A 14,890-nucleotide genomic window follows, 5' to 3' on the forward strand; every position below is an offset into this window, starting at 1 on the left:
TTGTGACTGCATCACTTGTGAAGTATGCTGATGAATATTCCCCTTCTTATCAGAATCCAAACATTTGCTGCTGTTCCTGAATTTTAGGGTGAGACTCAGTCACTTCTGGGAAGGAGTTGGTGGGATGCTGTGGGATACTTTAAATGTTCTGTGTTCATCTGTAGCGTTGTGGATGCTGTGGTGGAAACAAACAGAGGCGAAACCAGTGATCTCAAATTACTGCCTTCAATTCTGCTTTCAAAATCCCTGAATGTTGGTGGTGATCAAGCCCATAAAATAAACCGAGAACTAGTCATGCGGGCCCAAATTTGGATGGTATTTGGATGCTGAAGGGACTGCGGAGCCTCAGATGTGGCTCTGCTGTGTCAGGGGTGATTTGGACTCTGGTGGAAGAAAAGGTGGGTTTGTGTGTCTTTTTGGGATGTGCTGATCTGTGTCCCTGGCATGCACAAGTGCCCCCTGCCCTGGTGATGCTGCACAGGTGCCACCTGAGGGCTGCAGGGTCTGGGTGCCAGGGGGTCCCATGCAGAACTGCAAGGGAGGTTTGTTCCTCTTTCTGATGCAGCAGTTCCTGGAGATCCTTGCTCCACTCTGTCCATTATTAATAGGAAAGTCAGGGCAAACCCCTGTGCCACTACCTGGCTTGGCACACAGAGTGCAGAAATCCCTGTCCCAGCCCTCTCCTGGTGAGGGGGTGCATGGGCTTTGCTTTCATCCCTAAGATTCATTATATTTCAGCAGAATTTTTTGTCTCACCTTTCTGTGTTTTTACAGCTAAAGCAGTTTTTACTTCCCAACTTTCAACATCTGGAATTCGGTTTCAGTTTATTAAAAAAAAAAAAAAAATTCATAATCCGCAGTCTGGATGAAACACCAATGCCTTTGTATTTGTCCGCAATTTTTAGTCTCAATTTTGTATCCTTGGTAAATGCCAGAAGTCCCAAGTCCTTGCGTGTTCAGTAGCTGCCGTTCCTTAGGCTTAAACCAATTTTTTTTTTTAATTGATTTTTTTTCCTGTTAGACACTTTTCTAATTGGGGATAATACCAAAATGATTAATCAAATTAAGCATGAGAGCGGAGTGGCTGGTGCACAAAGCTGTGTATTGCTGCTGGGTTCAGCAGTGAGGTTCTCTCCCTGTCGCTGCGGTTCCTTAATGGGCCTCTTAGGCTCTGTTGGTTTTTTTTTTTTTAATAAGGTGCTGTGTAGATCCCATTGACTTCAGTTGTTGATTGGGATGCCTGACAGCCGGGAAATTAAGCCCCTTCTTTGTGACCGAGTTGAAGGCCAGATTTTCAAGGATTTTCGAATGCTTAGCACCCATAATTGGTGTTAGATTTTTTTTTTTTTTTTTTTTTTTTTTTTTTTTTTTTGGAAAAAGTTCACTTCTCATTTGGACATATAAATAAGGGTGAGAGATTATGCTACTTGTAGCGACTGGTGCTGCTGGGATATAATGAAGTGTCTTAAGCACAGCCTGACTAATGAGCTGGTTACTTTACTGTCCCAATAAGTTTTGTTCATCTGCATTTCTGCCTCGCTTGCGGATGCTGAGCATTCCTGTATATTCTGCTCCTGGAGGAAAAACTTCCTTGCTTCAGCTGCATTTTTCTGTGTTTTCTATAGTGATTGTGAGGGACAAGGAGGGGGCAGAATGAGTTGAGTAAATTAGACAACTGTTGGAAAAAAAGGGGGACATGCAAAATCAAGTGTTCTTCTTGCGTAATCTGTTTAACACCGGCGAGCCTCGGAGCCTTGTGGGACGCGGGAATAAAAGGAACATCTGTGCAGACCACATGGCATGCTCCAGAGGAGCCCTCCATCCCAGGCAGCTCTGCTCTATTTGCAAATAAAAGCTCCAACCAACATCAAAAAGTTGAGGTGGATCCCAGCTGAAAGGGGAGAACAAATGTTACCACTCGGTGCAATGAGGTTCCCCTTGCAAGCAGACTTTGTGGTCTTTTTTAGGGATGCTTTGGACATGTGTTTCTAATGCAGTTTATTTAAAGAGGGGAAAGACAGAAAAAAAGGGGGGGAAAGGAGAAAGGTTATTTATTTTTGAGAAAATATTGTCTGTATTGAAGCATTTTAGCTGATCGTCTCAAGCTGCAGTCAAAATATATTAGGTAGAAATAAGCATAAGAATGTTAGGAGTTATTTGGGGGGGGGTATATTTTGTTTGATTGGTTTTTGGTAGTTATTTTTGTTTTGTTAATTTTCTCTTTTTTTTTTTTTTTTTCCCCCCCCCACCTGAATGTAGACATCCTGAGATCCCAAGGTTTTCCTGTCTGATCTTACTCCCTTTATTTTGGTTCTGGGGCTGATAAACAGCTCCATGGTTAGGCAGAGCCCTGGGGAGCTCCTCTGTCCCTCCCCCAGGACACTCGCCAGAGGGGAGGGTAAACAAGCCAGCAGTACGTTTTATTTCCATTTGGAACCTGTTAGAGTGCAAGGACACTTCTAGTTTGGGGCTTTGGGTTTTCTAGACAGGCAGTATTGTTTTTAACAGAGTCATGTATCAGCAAGCCTGGTAATCTGTATCAAAAAAGCACGTATTTTTTAATATGTAAATAGGGAAGGATGGTGTTTCATCTTCATTCCAATGTACCCAGGGTGGCAATAAAGCTTTTTAAATCCCTGTGAAACAGATTGTATATGGCAAAATTAATGTCTCAACTCTCCAAGTATTTTCTCTAAAATATTTGAATTTTTGCGTTTATTATGCCGCTTGTTTAAAATAGCGAGCGATATCAGCCGTGCATTCAAAGCTTAATTGGTGGAACACAGATTTATTCTAATTTAAAACAGTCACTTAAAAACAGTTTTGTATATATGTATACATGGGCACAACTTTTCATACAGTTGTCTGTTTTGGAGCAGTCTCTTAGGCACTGATGTACAAGTTGAACCTGTTTTCTTTTGTGCAACATGGCTTTGAGAAATCATTAGCTAAAACAGGGTTCTGTGGTTCCAGTGCAGTCAGTAAACAGCCTGACATGAGTCGTGCGTGAGATGATTGAAATTCTGCCTTTGACCAGGCCTGGATTGTGCCAGATACAGTCCTGAGGTGTGTGTCAGCGCATGTGTGGATGTATTTGTGTGTTGGTGAAAGCTGCTTTAATGAAAATTTGGCTAAGCAACAAAATAACCTGTTCATCAGCCATTGCCACAGCAGGATGATGATGGAAGAGCAGCAAAAGGAACTGCAGCCATGTGCTCATCCATGTCACCCTCCCCAGGCAGGGCACGGCTATCTGGAGATGCTTGGGATGGTTCTCCTCCTTTTTCAGTCACATTTATCATTCCTCTTTTTTTCCTCAGCCCCTTTCTGACTCGTCCTGCTCCTTGCCATCATTTTCTAAGGACTTTTCCTCTGCCACCGGTGTTCTCCTTTAAGCTGGGCTCTGTTCTGATGGCCTGTGTGGTGTTGGGGGGATGTTTTGCAGCTTTGGGGGTTGGTTCAGGTCGCCTGGCCAGATCTGTGTAGCAATCCCTGACTCGCTCCGGTGGAGCACGGGAATTTCAGACACACTTTCTTGCTTGCTGTTTTCTCCCACTGCACCTCTTCTCATCCCCTGTGCACACAGGGATGCCTCTGCTGCCTCTCAGGTGTGTCCTGCCCTTTGCAGAGCTCCCTCACACCCAGGCAGCCCTTGGCATGGGGGGCACTTCCAGCCTGTGCTGCCCAGGCTCTGCTGGCTGTGGTGCTGTTCCCTTACAACATAAACTCCTGACAGCTCTTCAGTGCATCAGGAACTTCAGTGCAGCCAGTTTTGCAGTTTGATGTAGGAATGATGCTCTGGGTTCCTTCAGAAGCCCCAGGAGCAGCTGGACCCCAGGGTGGAGATGCACAGAGAGAGGGAAAGGTGAGGGACCTCGTGCTGATGAGATGAAGTCCACAGTGATCCGCCCGATTGTCTGAGCTGTGTGCCTCTGCCTTTGAGATTTAAACAGTGAAATATTAAAACTTGTCTTTCAAATCTGCTCAATATTACAAAGATTAATTTTTGTTGGGGGCAGATTAATAGGTTTCCTATTCTGATTAATACAGTGATAATAAAAACTTTGTGATTGCTGGAATTAATGAAGCCCAGATTCCTGTTTCAAGGTTTGATTGACTTTGTACTTCAGTTATGCTAAAGCTGCTGCATCTCATTGCCCCTTATCGAGCTGGTGCCTTCTAAGAATCTGTGTGGGAGCAGGGCAGTGCAGAAGGTTTGTGTTAGAGGGCTGTATTGGAAGCCCTGTCAAAAAATCTTTTGGGGAAGGCTTGCCAAAAATTGATCAAGGGTTTTGCTTGTGTTGCAGCAGTATTATAGTTTCTGTGCCTTCAACCCAGCGTGCTATTTTTGTGAAAGTTGTGGAAGAGGAGTGGCCAACTCAAATGTGTGGGCACATCATTAAAAGCTTCAATTTGTCAATGCCAGATCGAACTCGAGTGTGTGGGCAGATCATTAAAGGCTTGAGTTTATCAGAACCGATCTATAATCTGTTCCTCTCGCTCCTCCACCCTCCCCCCCAGCAGAATGGGCTGTTTCTCCAGGTTCTCCAGCACTGAGGTCCATGGAGGTGCCCGAGCTGGCTGTGTGCCCCTGGGCTGTGAGGGCTCAGCCTGGAGCTGTGCCTGGAGCCAGCGGGTTTGGGGCAATCCAGTGGGGCAAGCCCCGGAGCTCATGCCGTGAGAACGCGTGTCTTTGGGAGCTCTCTGCTCCCATTAATCCAAGGGATTCAAAAGATGCAGGTGGGGCTGGGTGCAGAAAGTACATGGTGATCATGTAGGCTTTGTTCCCTTGGGAAACCTGGCTGAAGAAATGTTTTGTGCAGTGAGGTCAGTTTTTGATGGCGTAAGAGGCATCAGTTTTTCCAGGTGCACTGTCAGAGTTCAGGGCAAGCTGGATGGAATGTCTTTGCCTCCTCCCTGTACTGCTTCTTATTCCTCAGGTAGGAGCTCTCAGCTTCCAAATCTGCTTGTTGGCACAAGGGTGCCAAGATACTCCTTATGCTGAGGAAGGATGTGAGGAGTGATCTGCAGGTGAGGACAGTGCTTCTGTACACTGTAGCCCTCATTTCTGCAGACCATATATATTATTTAGACAATAATTTTGCTTCAAAAGTCTTGAACATTAATTTTATGAGCAAGCAGTAGCTAAAATGAGCCTCGATTCCTCATCTTTTAAAGAGGGCTCATGATGCTTTCCTGCCCTACAGATGTATCATGGATAAAGATTAGTTGAGATCTGTGGTGCAGCGGGTCAGCTGGAGGAATCTTGTCCCAACATATGTAGATGCAGCTTTCTGCTCAGCTGCAAACCCATCTGCATATCTGTCATCAAGCACAGCAATAAAGCAAGGCTCAGATGTGTGTTTCTGACACTGCTGTTGCTTCTCTCGAGTGCTCTGCCCCTCATGAATAAAATACAACCAGTGCAAGATGCAGGTCACTTTTGGTTTGCAGGTATTGCAGAGTCTCCGAGAAAGAAGTCATTTTTAGCATAAATGCTGTTTAAAAACCCCTTTTGGATCTATTTTTATTGTGTAGCACAGTTTTTTAATAGGGTCACACAGGCCCTATATTTAGATTTCTGAACCCTTGTGATCTTTGAGCCATTGCGCATTCAGCAAAGAACGGGAGAAGCCCCAGGGCCAGAGAACTACCTGGATTTTGTCTTACAAAATTTCATGCAGTCGTTGCTGAGACAGAAGCTTCCAGATGTTGCTCAGGAAGGCTGCAGTGGACTGCCAAGATAATTAACTCCACGAGGTTAATTTGGGGCCGGCAGTGCTTGCCCCTGTCAGTGCTGGTGGGTGCGGGAGGGCCGGGAGCAGCCACTGCCTTGGGGATGCTGTTAGGGGTGAGGATTGAGGAATGAAGGGCTCACAAGCACCACAGGTGATTTTTGCTTTCATGCTTTCTTTTTCAAGTGTTTCAAGGTGTTTTTCTCCATTGCAAAGTTGGCTGTTGTGCAGAGTCCTGGGAGCAGAGGCTCTCCCAGGTGTTGGTGCATTCATTGGGGCAGTGTGTGCCCTTCCCCAGTTTGGGCAGGCACCAGAGCTGCTGTTTAAATCCCATGTGGTTTCATGGATGTGATGCAGAACAGCCTTGGGAACATCTCCTGTTGTATTTCTGAGCATGAGTTGTTACCCAGTGCAGATACTACATCAGTGAAAATATTATACATCTTATTTAAAAATACCCTTATTAGTAAAATGGGTGTTTCATTTGTACAGCTTCCTTTGAGCTAAGCTTAAGCTCAATCTGTGTTTCTAATAGCTGGGGAAAAAAACATACTAATTGGTATTTTTTAACTGATGTTTGCTAGTTTTGCCTTTCCACCCTGAACATCAAATAGTTTTTATATGTTTTTACTTATCTCAGAGGAAAGATTAATGCTAACAAGAGGTTCTACATTTTATTAAGGTTTAATCAGGATGCAGTGAGTGAAGACAGAGAGTAAATAGTTCAGAAATTCAGAGTGTGTTATATTTTGATAATGCAAAGTAGGTTAAAGTATCTGGATTTTGTGCTCAGTACAATGTTTTCAGGCAGAATGTGGATTTGGATGGTGACACATTTTGGTATTTAGAAGGAACATAAGCTCTCCTGTCGGAGGAGCACGTTGCAAATGTGAAATAAGCATTTGTCTCTAAAAACCTTTCTTAATATTGTAAGTTTTGGTTTTATTTAAAGCCAAATAGAGTCTGCTGTGTGATAGTTTGATACACAGACATGCTTCTGTAATGCTCCCCCCAGCTCCAGCATTTATAACCACCTTTTACTTTCAAAGGAAAACGATAGGCTTTGATATGATTCTAACTGAGTGAAGTTTTAAAACATGTTTTTGTCTTCCAGTCTCCTGAGAACATTTTTTCTGAGTGACTCCAGCTTCCAGACACATTTGCCATGAGAAGGGTTCCAATCCTTTCCTGTATTTGCCCTGAGTCATGAATGGATATGTGTGATGCCTGCAAGTAAAACTGGTGAGTTGTCAAGGCTGAGTTTGCAATAACTCTCACTTATTCTTTCTTACCAATTATCTTTCCCTCATTTTTTTTTCTTCCCTTTTTAATAAGGTGGGAGGGGGTTGTACTGTCTATGTTTACAGGCAAATCACCACTATTCTTAAAAAAGCCCAAAGCAACCTTCAATGGCATGAAATAGCAGAAATATCAAATATTACCTGTTCAGAAAAAATACTCCTTTCCTTTCTTTCTTCTCTTCATCCCCCTGAATTCTGTGAACTGTAAGGGCTTTGGTGGTGAAACTGGAGTTCAGTCATGCAGGCAAAGCTGCTGCCCAAAACAAGGCTTGCAGACAGACAGCATCTAAACCAAGCTTGTGTGGGCAATTCATGTAGTGATGAAATATGGATATGGAGAGGTCTCCTTGCCATCATGTGTCACGTGGTGGATTCTCAAAGGAGACATTGCCAGCAGATAATTAGCTCCAGCATTTGCTGCACTTGCATCCCAGTGACAAAATGGTGTCACTGGTACACAGGAGAGCTGTCCTGCAGCGTGAGCTTCACCTTGGTGCTGCTGCCCAGCCTGGGGGACACGGGGACAGAGCCTCCAACAGCCTGTTGGGATCAGGCTCAGGAGGATGCTGGAGCGAGACCCCTCCTCTGTTAACCCCCCAAGAAGCCCCTGGTCCCTTTTGTGCCATGCAAAAGGTGGTTGTGCCTTTTCCAGCTGTCCCCATCCCCCAGGAACCTGCATGGGGAGCTTTCCATGCCCACTCCTCTGACCTGCCTCCTCCTGATTGCCTCTCTTCATAACTGGGGTGAGAGGAGGGGCAGTATTAGTTTGGGAAAACAAGAATCGTCTAATTCTGCAGCAAAACTGGGAAGTCTGTGTAAGAAATCTTTCAAACCCAGGAAATCTGCATAATTAAATTGTGTAGGAATTGGGAGCACAAATTGTTTTTTTAAATAAATTCAGGTTTCTATTATATGTTTAATATCCCTCTGTGTGTTGGAAAGTGCATTTCAATTCAAAGATTATAAAACCTGAGAAATTCGTACATCAGTGAATTGTGATTTTTTTTTTTCTGTTTCCATTTTTTATTTTTTTTTTCCAGAGGTAGCATAATTACCATGTCATTTAGCAAAGATTATAATAGCTGCTCAGTTTTTACCGACTGGTATAGTAAACAGTTGAATAAACCCATATGGCAGCTCAAAGTGTGCATAGAGGAGAGGGATTCTTACCATTTCCTTCATGTCTGAATTACCAGCCTCACTGATACAACTGAGATCCCCAAATGGGGACCAATTCCAGACTTCTCCAGTCATGCAAAAATTTCTCACTGCTCTGTCGCATGTGAATCAATTGATTTTAATCACGGTGGTTAGGTAATTAATTATTTCTTTGTGTCTATAAAGTATGCATGGGAAACGTGGGGTTATATGCAAGGTACATGCCTCGATTTAAAGCACCCTGTGCATTAGCTTAATGCCTCTTTAGTAAATGTAAATAATGCCTGGGGTCAGAATTTCAATATCCAGGTATTGTTAAAGATAGAGGCCCTTCTAAGGCTGGCATGGGTGAAGTGTGCCATCACTGGGTGCTGTGACAGCCCCGTGGCACTGCTGGTAGTGGCACTTTGTGTCTGGTCCCAGGGTGGCAAATGGAAGGACCAGAGTGTTTCAAAGCATCCACTTGAAATACCAGCTTGAATTATGGAGATGTGGAGCTGTGGCCAGCCAGCATCTGAGCAAAGACAAAGTGTTGAAGGAACGTGCCCTCTGGATACCTTCACTGTTAAAAAATAAAAGCAATGAGAAGAAGGATTGTTAACTCCCTCCAAACGCTGGCTTGAACAAAGAAAAAGACTCGCGCTACTCCTCCTGAAATTCACTTACTTCCAGTTATCTTAAAATTTTCATGTCACATAATAGCTTTAAAATACCTTCTGAATGCATTAGACTCTCTAGGTGCCTAGGAAATATTGCAGAATAATAATACCAAATGACCAAGCATTGAGCATTCCCACTGGAAAGGAGCAGTTGGCCCAAACTGGTGCTTGTGTTCATCTTAACCCTGATGTACGACCAGCCCTCCACCATAATTCTATCAAGAGATGGTAAGTTGCCTAGCAATGTGCTGACTGCAGAGGGTACGTGTCGAGCTAATTCAGTTTTTGTTCTCGTTTTCCTTGAGAGTTCAGCTTAAAGGAGTGATCCTTTCTCCAGCTGCAGCAAGAGCCACTTCTCAGCCGTCTCTCTTGTTCCCCACTCGAGTGTCCCTGGTGATGTCAGGAATTCATTCAGCGCCGTGCACGCCTTAAAGGTTTCCAGCTTATTGAGTAGCCAAATGTGGTTTCTGCTGATTGTGTTGACTGAATACGTAGGGCCTTTCGAAGAGGCAAGGGTTTTATTTAAGGCACAGAGTTTAGTTGTATACCATTTTATGGCAGGCAAAGGTCACCTGGGGTAAGCAGCCAGAACAGGGAATTGCCTCATTGCAGCACCTCGGAAAATGAGAGAGAAAGATACACTAAGAGGTTTTAACAAATTGCTCCTAGTTATGAAATTTTAAAGTCGAGGAGCTGGTGCTGTGTACGTTTTTAAATTGGAGATAACCATGCTTGTAGGATAAATTGAGTTGAGAACGGAACAGATCAAAATGATGGGGTGGTACTAAAAGCCTGGTGGTGCTGCCGGCGGCGCTGAGCGCCGAGCAGGCGGCGCGTCAGGGACCTGCTGTGTCCCTGCCCTTCCCACGCGGATTGTGGGCGCCTTTCCTAACTAACAGGGCCCCTCTCCTCCCTCAGCCCTCCCCTCTGGCTCCTGGGTACAAACAGGGCTGGATTTGCCCTGGTTGATACCCAGGGAGCAAGAGCCAGTTTGTCTGTGAGCAGGGGTGGGTTCCCCCGGTTGTGCTAACCCTGATGGGTATCAGTGGGATGGGCGCAGCTCCAGGAGTTGCTTGGAGTGAGAGGTGGCAGCAGCCCCGAGATGTCACTTGTGTCCTTGCAGGATCTCCCTTGCTCCTTGTGGCATCAGTGGCTCCAGAAAGACTTTTGTTTTTCTGAAACTTTTCTGTCCGTGGAACTTTCTCTGTGGCAGGGGGAGGAGAGAAGAAGTAATTTTAACAATTTAATAAAGTACATAATGTAAGTTTTATAAGCTGGTGTGAATGCTCCTAAGTATTTTGGTCTTTTTTCATAACACAATGAACCTAATATTGGTAAAAATACAGATCTTAGCTGCCACCATAAAGAGAGGCTAGATTTAATAAACAGTTATGAATGTTGGCAGCTGCCTATCAGATTGTATAACATCGGCTATAGCACATGAAGACAGTGTCAACTTACATTTTATCTCAGAAGTATTTTCAAAGCATTTATTTTGCTTTCTCTTGAGTCCTTAACCTAATTCAAGTTATATAATTGGCGGAATATTTTTCCACACCGCTAATTGGCTGGGTGCCAGCGTGGAAACCATTGTATGACTTGATGATGATCAGGAATTAACATGACATTTGCGTGGTGGTAATGGAATACATTAGTAATGTAATTCATGACTGTAAGAAAGAGACCATCATCTCCCACCTCTGATCAGCAGGAGGGGCTGGGAGGATGATGAAATGCTCCCAGCAGGCACCTCACAGCAGTGGCTGGCCAATCTCGATGTCAAATTTAGTTTTAAATTCTTCAGACAAAGCTGTAATGCTTACCAATTAATTACTACAAATGTCAATTAAAAATCTACCAAATAATGCAGTAAGATTAAATTTCAATTAAAAAAATTACATTTAACAAGGAAGATACAACATTATTTTAATGAATTCTGCTGAAGGTGACAGTTTATCTAGATATATTTATACCGTGTAGGTGGATCTAAATTCATTGGATGATGTTAACCATGTTACTCAGTGTACATATTAGTTTTGAAAATTATTTCGACTTTGGCTATGTCCTGGAGGAGCTGGGGCATCAGAGGGCATTTCTCATCACCAGGAGAAGGGGGAATTTCACGCCTTTGCAGTAAAAAAATCTTCTCACACCTAAAATGAAGGCTTTAGTGCAGAATTCTGTCCTGACCAAATCTGTGGTATTTTTCAGGGCTTTATATTTAGAAAAACAAATAGAGCATTTTTGTTGTGGCAATAGAGCAAGTCCTGACTTTTCTACATTTATAATGATTTTTTTGGGACAGTTTTTCAAGTAATCTACTTTATCATACAAATAATACCTATTATTCCAAAAAATCACATAACAGGAAAAGGTTTTGCTTTGTGAAGGTGGTAAACCTAAAGTCCTGAGCAGAGTTTTTATCCTAACGGCTTTGCCCTGGCTGGGTAGAGGTTGTGAATGGATAATTAAAATCTCCTTATTGATACTTGAGATGTTTGAAGGGATATTTTGAACCAGCAGAAATGTTGTGGGGCGTGTGAAGTTGTGAGTTTGCAGGTGTGTGTGCCACAGACTCTTGTAAAGCACCTGTACCTGTTTGGATGCAGAGTGCTAACAGAGCAAAGTGGGACCTCTTGCTGAAATTCTGTGTGGCAGCAGCTTTGTTTTTATTGCTCAGGGCAGTTTTTGGGCTGATGGAGATGGATGCTTTGGGAAGGAATGAGTGCCTGCAGTGACCAGCATGGCACAGGGGCAGAGCTGGGCTGTGCAAGTGGCTATCTTGGTATTAAAGTATTTATGAGATCTGAAAAATACTTTATCAGCTTCATCCAACTTCTTTTCTGAGAGCTTTTATTGTGTTTTCACACCGTCACGTCTAGGTAAGAGGGGAGGCATAATTGAAGGAGCAGATTTTATGTGTCAAGCCAGCATGGAAAGAGGTCCCTCTCAGGGACCAGAGGCTCCTTTTCCTTGGCACTGTTGTGTCTGGAGCTATCAAATTTCAGCAGGTTTTAACTTAAAATATAGAAAAATACAGCGTGCATGCAGAAAATCAGAGAAGCCAAACAAGTGCTCATGGCAGGTTGAAGTAGTGATATTGTCTTCAGTAGACAGGTCCCTTAGATGCTGCCCAGGCTTTGCCCATTGGTGGGTGGATGCAGCAGGCATGATCTGTCTCTCTGCTGCAATTCAGGTACCTCTGAGTATTGGTAACAGCTTTACAGGATCATAACTGCTTTGTGCTATTATCTGATAAAACTATCACCAGCAGGAGATGGGAGACAGCCTTTTTTTTTTTTTTCCTGTAAGGGCCTCAGAAATGGATGATGTGGAAGTGTAAGAGCAGTGGAAACATTCTCTCACCAGTCCTCACAGACAGAAAGGTGATGGAGAGGAAGTTAGAGCAAGGCAGAATCATTTCCTCACCAGCAGCCAGAAAGCTTTAACAGGGAGGCAGAGGGGGAAGAGTGGGAGCACATAACACCTTTCTGCCAGGAGATAATGCTGTGAGAAGCTTGTGGGTTTGGGGCACCCACTGCTCAGACAATTAGCTGGCAGCTGGAGCTCCTGCTCTTAAAAACCCATCTTTGCAGGGGCTTTCAGCTCTACACAGGACCAGTCATTTTCTGATTCAAGTCCCTGGAGGAAGCTCTTGCTCTGGCTGTTGTTTGAGAAGAGGTAATACTGCACAGCAGGAGGACAGCACCTTCTGTATCCCAGGTTCTGCTGCTCCCATGAGGAGCTTGTGCCCATCCTGAGCACGCATGGTATGTGAGCTCCTCCTTAGGGTGTCCCACAATGAGCTCTGTGCCCATCCTGAGCACTCATGGTATGTGAGCTCCTCCTTGGGGTGTCCCACAATGAGCTCTGTGCCCATCCTGAGCACTTGAGGTGGTGTCTGATCTCCTCTGGATTTCCTGTAGGTGAAAATTTTGCCTTTGGTAGGGAAATGCTTCTCTATTTCTGTAAGAGTTGGCCAAACATCTTGAAGGAAGAGTCTTTGACTTTGGAGAAAATATTTATATCTCTTTGGGTTTTTCCTTTTTTTCCCTTAGTGTAGGGTTATGTCAGCTATATTGCGTTGAGGGAACACTGAGCTGGGGGAGGAAACTTAAATAAGCTGCCCTCACATTGCCAGTTTATTCCCAGCTTTCATCCACTGATTTACATGCCATCTGAAATAAAAATACCCAGACTTCAGTAGTTTGTTTACCTTTGCTGGTTTCACTGTGTGGCGACCCGAGGAGATGCAGGAACTGTTCTGGCTCTGACATTTGCATGAGCTGTGAGGTTGGGTGAGAGGAGACAGACGCTGTGCAAAGGGAAAAGGCAACAGGGTTTATGAAGTCTTTGTCTTACCCTGGTTTATAATATTTAGACAAAAGCAAATATCTCCAGGGAGGCCTTGTGAAATGAGAGACCAGAGGAAGCTCTGAGCTGATGGTAGGTTCTGTCTTCATCAGGTGGGGTTGGGTAGTGGGATGCTGAGGAAGGGGCTGTGAGGGTCAGGCACACATGGGGGGTCCTGGATTGATGCAGGAGGAGGAGGAGGAGGATGTGGACTTAAAGCACTTGTGTAGGACAAAGTCTTTATGCTGTCATCATGACAGTGCTCCAGTGGGGAACAGCCTGAAATGCTCTTTGTCTTCATTAATACTTATCCCCAGCAGAGCCTTAGGAGATCGTTCTCACATTCAGATATACAAGGAAAGCGAATATAGAGTTGTTTGTCGTGAAAATCTCATTTATATACAGTGGCTGTAAAAGCCCAGATGCTGAGCGTGGAGGGAGGCTGCTCTGTCATCAGCCAGTGCAGGGGAGAGTTGACTGTAAAACTGGGCTGTAATTCCCTCTTGACAGGGGTGTGGTGGTTCTGTCTTCAAACAACTTCAAGAGCCTGCCCTGCCAAGCCTTTATGGATTTTGTTCTCACAAGCCAGGTAATAGATAAGTCTGAGCAAGGAGATAGATACAGATAGAGATATATATGAAAGGGAGACCTTTGCTCTGGGAAAATATCCATCATTGCTTTTTAAAGTCTGGTTCAGGATTTCAGGGCAGAGCATCTGAGGTGTTTGGGGTCCTTTTGTTGCAAAGGAGGCGCCGTGGGCTTGGGGCTGCTCTTGGCAGCTCCCAAGCATTCAATATCCCCTTGATTCCAGGGCAGCAGGATGTGACCCTCACAGAAAGACAGATGGCACTGGGGAGCTTGATGCTTATTGTTTTCAGCAGAGCTCTACTGGAACCAATAAAGTTGCCGCCACCACTGCTCGGAGCAAAAGTGGCTGCAGCTGAACAAGAGACACAAAATTATCAATTAAAAAAGACATCGCCAAGCCCATTATTTTACTGTTGAGAAAACATCCTCCTTCCCAGTCTTGTTTTTTCCCCACATGGAGTGAATCTTTGGGATATTAATGATCCACTGTCATGTTTGTTTAACGTATTTTTTTGGCAATGCCTTTTTAGGGTCGAAGCCTGAAGTTTTTTCTCCATGTGTTTCAGCTAGGGAAAACTCCCAGTGTCTCAATGGGGCCTCTTCTGAAACAAATGAAGGCTAATTTTTCTCAGCTTAATTGGGAATTTCATCTGAATAAACAGAGAAAGGCCCGGGCTTTGTTTATATAAAATATCATGAAGTGCTGTTCTGCTGAGCAGCTGAATTGCTGCTGGCAGGCTGGTTCTCACCCATGAGATTTCTCATGAAATTGGTGGCCAGAGCCCTCCACAATGGCTCAGTTCTCACATGGGGACCACCATGACCCCATGGTCTTCCTGCCTCATCCTTTGCTTTTCCTGGATCACTGCAGGCACTTGAGCACAGCTTGGGAGCTGAAGACACTGTCATTTTGGGAGATTTGGCCTGAACCTGAAATTTCCATGTTTTTGTGGGTTTTAGTCAAACCTTAATGCTACTTCAGCATAATGTTTTTGTGGTTTAATGTTCTTACAGTTTTTTACAGTGTTTCTTTTAAATTCTGTCACTGAAGTGTATGAGAGTTGACAAGTGTAAATATGTAGTTAGACAATTTCAA

The 14,890-nt window shown here is 44.1% G+C and overlaps 1 protein-coding gene across 4 annotated transcripts in view; it reads left to right on the top strand.

The window, feature by feature from the left end:
• FOXP1 (forkhead box P1) overlaps positions 1-14,890 on the top strand; it is a 377,157-nt gene that overhangs the window by 37,703 nt on the left and 324,564 nt on the right. For all 4 annotated transcript variants that reach the window (XM_054280796.1, XM_054280797.1, XM_054280798.1 and 1 more), the window contains exon 2: positions 6,850-6,977. The gene's annotated coding sequence lies outside the window, so the exon portion shown is untranslated. The remainder of the gene's footprint in view (positions 1-6,849; positions 6,978-14,890) is intronic.

This window comes from Melozone crissalis, unplaced genomic scaffold (assembly GCF_028551555.1).
Source record: "Melozone crissalis strain CALT ecotype California unplaced genomic scaffold, PUWL_Pcris_2 ptg000029l_1, whole genome shotgun sequence".
NCBI lineage: Eukaryota > Metazoa > Chordata > Aves > Passeriformes > Passerellidae > Melozone > Melozone crissalis.